The sequence below is a fragment of the Pinus tabuliformis genome, chromosome 1_1 (genome assembly GCF_031772625.1).
Source record: "Pinus tabuliformis cultivar Carrire ecotype Pingquan chromosome 1_1, CPIR1, whole genome shotgun sequence".
Taxonomy (NCBI): Eukaryota; Viridiplantae; Streptophyta; class Pinopsida; order Pinales; family Pinaceae; genus Pinus; species Pinus tabuliformis.
Genome location: NC_142297.1, coordinates 833,212,793 through 833,223,757, shown reverse-complemented (window position 1 = coordinate 833,223,757; position 10,965 = coordinate 833,212,793).

Below are 10,965 nucleotides of genomic sequence, written 5' to 3'. Positions count from 1 at the left end.
GCTTGTCATCTTCAACCTTAAAGTAAAGGTTAGGATCGGCTTCACTCCTAGTGAATCTCAACTTCATCAAGTAGCTATCGATCCTCTCATACCATGCTCGGGGTGCTTGCTTCAGCCCATAGAGAGCCTTCTTCAACCTGCATACATCTCAAATCCTTCGGGTTGCTCCACGTAGACCTCTTCTTTGATCGAACCGTGCAAGAACGCGGTCTTGACATCCATCTGATGTAGGTTCCATCCTTGTGAAGCCACAAGGGCTATGATCAAGCGGATGGTTGTACATCTGGCAACAGGTGCAAATATCACATCATAGTCTATACCTTCCTTTTGGGAGAAACCACGAGCAACAAAACGAGCCTTGTACTTCCATCTACTGCAGCGTTATCTTGTAAAGCCATTTTGAAGTAACAATTGTCTTGTCCTGGGGTCTCGGAACTACTTCCCATACATCATTCTCCATAATGGTCATAGCATCCTTCCATACTTGATGCTTGACGAAATCTGTGAATGATGAAGGCTCATTTTGTATGATTGTGCTCATAATGGTCAGGTATCCCTAATACCTGTTGGGTTTCTTACTTTCACGGAAGGTTCCTCGGGGTGCAGCATGTCTTTCAGCATCATCAAGTATCCCCCTAAGCCATGAAGGCCACTTCCTGGAAGAGGAAGGCTCAGGTGGATAAATAGGATCCATTGGTTCTTCCACATCAGGCATTGTTACATCATCTACCCATAGAGACAGCGTCCACATTCGTAGGGTGCCACACCAATCTGCTCTGGATTATGTGATGTAGTAGTCTCCCTCTTAATTCCAACCTCAAGTATGCCTGAGTGAACCAACTGTAATATATCGGAGGTCTTTCTTAGGCTTGAGGGGAATGGTCCCCTTTTGAGCTTTCCTTCGGCACATCCCAAACATACACCTTCTTTTTCTACTCAGAATTTGGGCATCCCTATCACCATTTGTCTTACACCGGGTAGAGCTTTATAATGAAGGTGGGAAAACCTCCGATGCCAAAGTTCGGACTGAAGAGATGTGTCATAAGATATGACACCTAGCGGACTTCCATCGACCTGATATAATGAATCAACATGAAACCCAAGAGTAAAGGCATCTTTAACATTATTTTTCCATATACGTACCTTGCTATCACTGAAGGTTACCTTGTAGCCTTTGTCTTCCATTGCCGAGATGGACACCAAGTTCTTTTTGAGGTCAGGTGCATTTAATACATCCTGGAATTTCTAGCCTTCTTGAATGGTTGTCCTATTCCTTGATTCCCAACTCTTCCTCTTACCTTTGCTATTGAACTTTTCACTCCTTTGATTGCCATTAGAGGGATTTTGATCATCGTCTCGGTGTGAGTCCTTTCTATCAAGGCATTCCCTTGCATAGTGACCTGCTTTATTGCAAATGTAACATCGTCCTTTTCTTCCACCCTTAGGTCTAGCCTTTCTTTTCGATTTAGACTCGGAATTATTTCTTTTCTTAGCATGAGAAGAAAAGGCAGTAGGAGGACCTTTAGGCATGGGCATTTCTTGCTCTTCTACCCTTGTTTCTTCTTGAATGCATCTAGCCATTAATTCCTCGAACCCAGGAATTACATTATTGTTCAGAAGGGTAGTCCTGAACACGTACCATTCGGATGGTAATCCTCCAAGAGTCGTGAGTGCCATTTCTCTGTCAGTAATAGTCTCCCCAATAGATAGGAGATCGTTCTTGATCTCGGTGATTCTTAAGAAGTATGCTTGCATACTCTCATCTTTACCCTTCTTGATTTCCATTAGCTTATTTCTAAGAAACAAAACTTGATTTGCATCATTAACTTTAAATAAACTCACTAGTCTATCGTAGATTTCCTTGGAGGTGTCCTAGATGATCTTCTTTGTTTTGACTTCTTCGGTTTTCCATTTGTACCTAGCAGCAACGGATGCATTTGATGGAGGCTCAACAATATTGCCTCTCACATGGTCCAACACTCTTTGTTCTTCTAGGATAGCCTTGCCTATCTTCTCTTCGGTGATTGCTCTTGCTCTTGCTCGAGCTTTGTCTTCACCTCAACTCCGATACCATGTTAAGTTATACTATGTTCCATGCTTAGAGCAATTTACTTTTCCGTACTTATTATTATTCATAGATTAGCAATCACATGTACATAAAGTAAAGTGCAGATAGAACATTAAACGATCGACAGAAAACAAGCCAAGACAAGAGACACAAGATGTGGCGGCTAGCCAGGGACAAACCCCACAATGTGTGGGGAAACCCTTTGATCAAATCTTCTTTTATATTCAATAATTCAGCAGAGAGAAATAGTACAATAAATCCGATTTATATCAGTAGTAGCAAACCCTAGATCAACAGCATTAGCATTAGCGGCTTCATCATCAAACTAGGGCAGATAATATCTCACAAACCGACTGTCGGATCAGCTTGATTCCACCACCAAAAGTTGCGGCTTCCAGAGGAGATTCAGATGAACCTACAACACAGTTCGGATGAGGAGATCTTCTGGTCCACGCAGGTCCACTTCTGCACTTGCAACTTCAGTTTCAGCAGCTTCCTTCAAACTACCGCAGTCGATATCTTGCAAACCATCCGTCGGATTGACTTGATTCCACCACCAAAAGTTGCTGCTTTCAGAGGAGGTTTAGATGAACCTACAAAACAGTTTAAATGAGGAGATCTTCTAGTTTAGGCAAGTCAAACTTTACTTCTGCAGTTGCAACTTCAGTTTCAGCAGTTTCCTTCAAACTAGGGCAGTCGATATCTTGCAAACCGTCCGTCGGATTGACTTGATTCCACCACCAAAAGCTGTGGCTTTCAGAGGAGGTTCAGATGAACCTACAACATAGTTCAGATGAGGAGATCTTTTGGTCCACGCAAGTCAAACTTTACTTCTGCAGTTGTAGCTTCAGTTTTAGTAGCTTCTGGCTTCACATGTGTGAGGGACAGACCCCTTTTTGCGTAGTAGAGAAGAGACTCTTTTCTGCGCAGTAGAGAGAGAGATAATGAGATGAGTGAGCGCAAATGAGGAAAAGTCCTCCTGTATTTATACACAAAGTTGGTGTTTGAATAGATGCAACTATTGGGCTTTTGAGCCTACATGAGTTGTAAGTCAGCTTGATAATAATTCCATAATCAAAATAAATTCATATCTCCATGAATACTTATTGGAATCGGATGATCTTTAGATCAATCCTACACCTCTCGACAAGAGGAATCTAATGAACATATTATCAGCCATGAATAAGATGACCCACATGAAGTTTGGCCCTAGTTGCCAATTTTAACAAATTTCAGTGATGTGATTGACCTTACTCATTCGTATCAAAGGTTTGCTAGCGCAAAAAACCTTTAATTTCTCTGTAGAAGAAACCTTATAGGCAACATTACTTTTTTATATTGTATTTCGAAATTCGCTTGCAAAATCGGAAATAACATATCAATGAGATAACAGAATTTGGAACTTCTTTTTACCAGAGAAAAAAACAACAGTTATAGGGAGCATTACTTACTGCTCCTAATTTATGTGTTATTCCTGGTGTCATGAATTCCACATATCTTCCACTTTTATTTTCTTTATCGATTTCGACCATATTATGATAATTTCTTAGTTATTATAATTATCTCGAATCACCGACGTGTTTGTTTGCATTGCACAATCTTTTGTAAATACTGCAAATGTTAAGAGAAACCTTGAGCGTTATTGAGGTACTGGTTTCTATTCTGGGTTTTGTTAGAGGCTGGAACTCGGTTTTAATTTTATATTACGCATTGAAAAGCCCTTTATGGCGACATTTAGTAATATTACTGTCTTTGACTGGACTTGGAAAACTGGTAAATCGTGTGCAGAAGATTATAAATGATGGAATTAAGCGACTCCTTTCATTTTATTCTGATCAGCGAAATCGCTGCCTGGCTTCCGAAAATATGCTCTGGATTCGATGGTTGAACGGCATAATACGGACTTTCTTTAGCTCACGAATAAATATAAACTACCTTAAATGCGGTTATATATAAACCCTGTGACCTCGTTTTGCTTGCACCTGGTCGTATGTTATTTTTCTGTATGCATTTTGAAATTTCAAAAAATCACAACTCCACATCCAAAATTTATCATTAAACTCAAAAATTACATGCATCCATAAAATATAACATCGAAAACCAGATATGTCCTAAATATGCAATGATGTAAAAATAGTAACAAAATGATCTATTTAGTCTGAGTGATATCTTATTAAATGATTTTCCCCACCACATAACTTCATGTATTATCCCTTATTTCGACAAAGTGTGCCCGGTAGTATTTAACCGTATAGAATGTAAGTAATCAATGTCCACTTTAATGTTTATCTCCATATAAACATGAATATAAGTAACCATTTTAAATTGTAAAAAGTTCTCTTAAAAACTCATAAAGCATATCAATTATTCATAATATATTTATTTAATTATACTTAATATTCACACATGTTGAACCCAAATCTAATAATATTAAATATTCAATAATCACTTATTCAACTTAGTTATTACACATATTATCCATATTTACATTAAAACTATAATAATGATACATTTAAGGTTATAATTTTTTTATTTATTTAAATAGTGGGAAAATTTATCATAAATCGATTGTCAAACTAGCAATGAAGATAATTATTGTTGGCAGTTACTATCAATTTGTTTCCACTACACATCGGATGTACTGTTGTCCCACATTTCACAACCATAGAGAATCATCAGAATCACTAGAAGCCCAAAAAAAGTTTGAGTGGTTTTCCAATCCCATAACTCTGCCTCTATACACCTATTTTAAAAAGCATAAAATGCTTTCCAACCCCCCAAAGTTCTTTTCTTTCTACAGTCATCCAAGCTTAGATTTTTGTTGAAGTCAATTTCAAGGTATTTGTAATCCACAACTTTTTCCAAAATGTTTCCTTCAAAGTAGAATTTATGCTAGTTATGTTTTCTTTTTTTAAGAGAAAACCTCTACTTTTGTTTGGCTAATATTGACTTGCATACCCACCCTTCTACAAAAATGCTCAATGGATAGTAAGTTCTCTTGCAAACCAAGCGCAGATTTAGAAATAAAAATAAGGTCATCTGCATACAAAACAAGCCTTATAACAAACTTTCCCAAATGGGTACCAACAACCCCTTGCAAATTTAACCACTCCTCAATCTTGTTGATATATAAACCAAAAAGTGTAAGAGATAATGGGAAACCTTTCTTGACCCCGATATCCTTCTAAAAATTTCAGAAATGCATGTTGAAGTTCTAATTTTGACTTTCACCTTTTCATATAGCCTATACACAACTGCTCTCAAATGTTTAGGAACCCCAAGTTCCTCCATTCTGTGTCAAAGCTTATCCTAAGAACCGTGTTAAAAGTTTTTTCAGAAATCAACAAAGAAACAAAAAATTTCTACCTTTTTTCTCTCAAACTTTTTCAATGATGTGCCTTAAAGTTATACAATGATCAATTGTGGAATGTTTAGGTCTAGCACAATTATCTCTTTCATCTGCCCACTTGCTGATTTTATTTTCTAGCACATGCTTCCAAATAACTTTGCAAACAAGGAGTTTATCGTTATGGTCCTGTAATTGGAGGGATTATTGATGCCACCACTCTTGAAAAGAGGTATTTCTAGACTAGTTGTCCAATCCGTGGGGAACCCTTGTATGATGTTGTTGATTCTTTTTGTAATGTGAGGTGCAAGAATATTTGAGCGCCACTTTAGATACTCTCCTTGGAGTGCAACTAAATCTTTTGCTTTTCCAACACCCAAATTCTTGATACCCACCTCTACCTCTTGCACCGTGAAGAGTTTAGTATTAGTGTTGACCAAGGGGGGAGGGTCAACCTTGGGATCCTGCTCATAGAGTTGTCTTGCATAGTCAAACCATTTAGAAGTTGTAATACTATTTTTAGTTTGCATCTTTCTCGGTTGGAGCTCCTTCCAAAATAATTTGGGATTATTTTTCCCAAGGAATATTAGTTCTTCCCTCCTTGAAACCATGAAATCAACCTTTTTCTTTCTTAATATATGCTTGTAAGATTTGAGCTTTATGTTATCCTTGTTTGACTCTTTCCACATTCTCCTTTCCTTTTTGCATTCCTCGTCAAACCAAGCATTAACCGGAAAGCAATTAGTTTCAAACTTCTTAATTTTTTCTCTTTTGCACTCTACAAGTGTGCTTTGAATTAAATGTGCTAATTCGTGACTATGAAGGTCATGAATTGGGATTTTCTCTTTCTCGAAGAGCCTCTCTAGTGTCACTTTGAAGGTATTACAATTTTCTGGAATCAAAATAATTATGCCCTTTGGGAGATTTTGTTGAACACACTGAGTTTTTTTACTCTAATTGCTTCTTTCTAGTCCAAGAGAAACTTAAATAAATTGTCTTGTGATCTGATATTAAGTCCCAAAGTTGATCTCCAATCAAAACTTCCTCCATTTTCTCACACAAACCATCTAAGCAAATTACATAGTCTACTACACTTGCTCCGTTGTAAGTATTGCAAGTGAAATTATCGGACTTTTCCCATCTAGTCAAGCCACTACAAATGACTAAATTGAATGCCCCACATAGAGTAAGCAATTGTTCACCAAAGAGATTGGAGGCCTTGTCCTCTGAAATTCTTTCCCACTAATGATTACTCTCTTCTATAAGCCAAATAGGGTTGCAGTCTTCTTTACAACAAAGAATGCTAGCTTGCCCACTTGTAGTCCTAACATTGAAATCACCCACTATAAGGACTTCACCTAGCTGAGAACATGTTGCAATATCTGCTTTTAAGGCTGCAAAGGGATCTTTGTGGTCAAACCCTCTACTTTTCTGGTGATGCTATAATGTATAGATAATGTGACTTTGCATGGTTGGAATACATAAATAAAAAATGTTAGGAAGCTGGAATACGTTGGAACTATTAATTATGTATGTTTGGAAGTTGGAATACGTTGAATTATTAATTATGTTTATAATGGTGTATTTTGGAAAAAGGTTTTAAGAATTTTAATTTAATTATAAAAAATTATTAAGTGGATGGTAGGTATTTGATTTCCACATAATTAACTCAGACTATATAGTGATCTAGAAACACTTATTTCCCTGCTTTTAGATCATAAGAAAAATATTAAAGAATTTCAATTAACCTCTTACCTTCTTAAGGTCATAGTGGACATTAATCATCCTCATCATCCTTCTAAAATATTTATAATAGCATTTACAAGAGAAAGGTTGAGATTTATCTCCAAAGTAATTATGCCCTTTTACTTTTTTAATTAAATTAATTATTTAAAAAAAATGTTATATGAACCAGTGTTATATGAAATGAGTTATGATTTTTTGGGCATATTGTATTAACAAGTCATGGTATTGTGACAAAGCCTATTGACATATTAAAAATCTCAATAGTAGTGTTGGAGGTAAATTTTCATAGTTAAGAGTCTTGTTCCATGTTTTTTTAAATGTACATATGTTTAATCTATATGTTGATTTTTTTTATAATTTTTTTATTATAGTAATAATTTAAAATAAAATTATAATTTAGCTTTTCTTATGATTTTTTGACTTTTATCAACATAATGTATATAAAGTAAATGTGTTGATGTTTATTATGGATGAATGGTTTCAATTTCATTTAATTTACATAACCATGCTAATTATATTTGGAAAAGAAAAGGAAAAAAAAACATTACATCAATTATATTTTGAATTGTATCTGTTTTTTTAAATTAATCATATACAAATAAAATATAAACTAATATATATTTCATGTAAATTTTAATTATATATAATAAGTATAATTAAGTATTTCAAAAATAAATTTATGGTTGTTTTTAAATCAATTTTAATTAATATAAAGTAAATTTGTTTTGACTAATAAGGATTAGGGTTTATTAAAATACCACTAGATTGAGACATATAAGAGGAACAAAATGAAACCATGTGCCATAATGCAATCTTGTGAAGTAGAATACAAAACGGCAAAATTAAGAAGTTGAAAGCAATAATTGTATTTTGAAAGAGAGAATTGACCCTTGTGAATTAGGAATGCAAAACAATAACATTAGGAAATTGAAAGTATTAATTATATTTTGAGAGAGAAAATAGGGTAAGTTGTATTTTTTTTAATTAATTATATAATGTAAATTTAAGTTTAATTAATATAATATTATATAATATTAATTGAAATAGTATATAATATTTATAGTAGTATATAAGTTTAGTTAAATACATAAAATATTTTGTTGCAAAAATTATTTTAAGAAATAAAATCATTTTCTCAAGGCATTAAAAGTTTTAGAGGCAATGGGCTTGTTAGCATTCCGTAAATTTCTCTCAGTTGAGGAGAGAAATCCTAGAGGTAACCATAAATCTTTTTTAGACTAAGGTCCACCCCCCTCACTTTGGAGAGGACTCTCTCACTAGGGTTTCACTCAGTGAATCAAGTGACTGAAATATTTATTAATCTTAGGTTGGTTATGAGAATAAAAAAGGTAGGTTTAAGTTGTTGTTTGAAGGTAGGTGAAAGAAGGAAGATCCACTTTTAATAGGATCAGTATAGTTAATGATTCAAGTGAATAAGGGATGATGATGATATTTTGAGTAGGGGCAAGATATGCAGCTCTGCCAATAACTAACCAATTTTCGTTGTAGTGAGTGGATGGGTGCAACATCAAAAGGTGACAATAAGAGCATCAAACTATAGATGAATTCAAATTTCCATTAGAAGAAAATGAAACACATGAATGTTCAACTAATATAAAGCAGAGCACAAAGTGAATTATGCAAATTTCCTTTAAGCTGAGCATGAAGAATTGTTTTCACACCATGGAAACATAAGAAACACTGATAACAAAGAGAATACACATACCAACAAACATCTGACACAAGAATCCCTGTCAAAACACCTTCTGCCTTCTTCTATTCACTTGAGAAAATGATACAAAAATGCAAAATTTGCAAACTAGCTTCTTCACACTAACCAACCCATTTTTCATCTTTTTCCATCTTTAAATACAAAGAGGAATTCAAAATGACCACTAGGTGGTCGAATTCACAGCATGGAAACTAAAAGACTAGATATAATGTATGATTTATCCATTCAGAATGGACCGAAACACACACAATTAGAAACCCATTGTTTTTTCATCAAAAATTAGATAAAGCAACCTTAAACAACATATTTGTATTCTAAAGAAAAAACATAAAAACTACTTTATGTCTTATCCTAATATTAAAGTCTCGAACTGATGATGAAAATGGAAAATGCAACTTAGGTTGTGTTGCGTAGCAGCTCCTATTAGCATGCCTTCCCACATGCTAGAAGACAGTTGGCCTATGACTAGGCACTGAGTAGACATATGAGATGGAAATAAACTTTTCCGCGTACTCTTTGACACCTGGCATCTTCAAAACACCCCATTTCACCTATGTGCAGCACATGCGCAACACCTGTGCAACAAAATTTCAAAGTTGTGATTGACACTTTCTTTCCACCTCAAATCAAACAAGGTGGTTATATCTACTCCATTGAAATTCTATTAGACACCAGCAACCTCCAGAATGCAAAAATATCTATACATTTCCACATTTTCAAACCAAAATCCAAAAATTTCCTCATTTTGTCAACAAAAACTACAAAAAAGGGCCACCAAGTGATGCGTATAAATCCAAAACGGTAGCACCTAGGTGAAATATGAGATAGGTTTTTGTATATGAGCTTGTTTTGAAGAAACACGTCTCTCGGTTTCTTCAAATTCTTCCCCAGGTCCTCATAATATCTTCTGCAAAATCATGGCTAAAACAAGAAAATACACAGTCTGAAAAATAGGCCTTAAAGATTCATTAAAAAATCTCGATTTATGATACCTGTGTAGAAACTAGAAGAGGTTCTTGTGCTTTGGTTTGTGCTTGATAGAAACCTCTTTCAAGTTTTTAAAATTATGTTCCATGTGGTTGGAATAAGTGTTTAAAACGTATGTCTAAAACCGGGTATTTTGCACAGCACTGTGCAGTGAATAGTCTGAGTATCATTGATGCTATGTATGGTTGCACACCTCCTCTGGAAAAATGGATTAAATGGGTAGGCTTGAAATGACTGTGTGATGTTGTAGAACTCTTTAAGTAGGCTCTCCAACTCTTACAAACCTCCTACATGGTTGATACCCACCTGCGTAGCAACCATGACTCCCATTAACTTGCCACTCCTTCATGCTTTTGGTGAACCCTTTATAACAAAAATTTCACAATGTCGGACAATGACCTTTCAGACTATGATAGCAGGAGTGGTCATAGTCTCAACTCATTCAAAAACTGAAAATTAAAGGACATGGAAAATACATTTGATGATGAAACTAACGACCCTAGCAAGGTCTATGAGTGTTAAGAGGTTGAGTATATTTTGGTCAATCCAACATTCTTATGAACTCCTTCTACACTAAGTTTGACATTAGATAAGAACTAGCAATTGCCCTAAAAAGTGCAAAAAGAGGCCGATAGATTTTTAAATTAGAAAAATAGTATGGAAATTGGAAAAATGATAAAAAAATGCATTTATAGATATGTATTCAGCTCATAAAAATGAAGGACCCCATAACAAAAATGAATAATATATATTATAATTTTTAAAATATAATAATTAAAAATTTAATCTTATTGTTTTGAAAAAATTATTAACAATTAATTATTTAATAGTTAACATTTATGAATTTCACAATTTACTTCTCATTACGATTATTAGATTAAAAATAATATGTTTTTATTAACTAAACAAAATGGTTGGTATTTTTTCCTTGACTTCCATTTACTATAAAAATCATGTACTAACATTTTAATGGAATTATTTCCTTCTATTTTCATGTTAAATTTAACCTTTTTCGCATTATTTCATACATAGATTTCATATATAATCATAGTCATTTCTAATGATAACATATTATTTAATATTTCA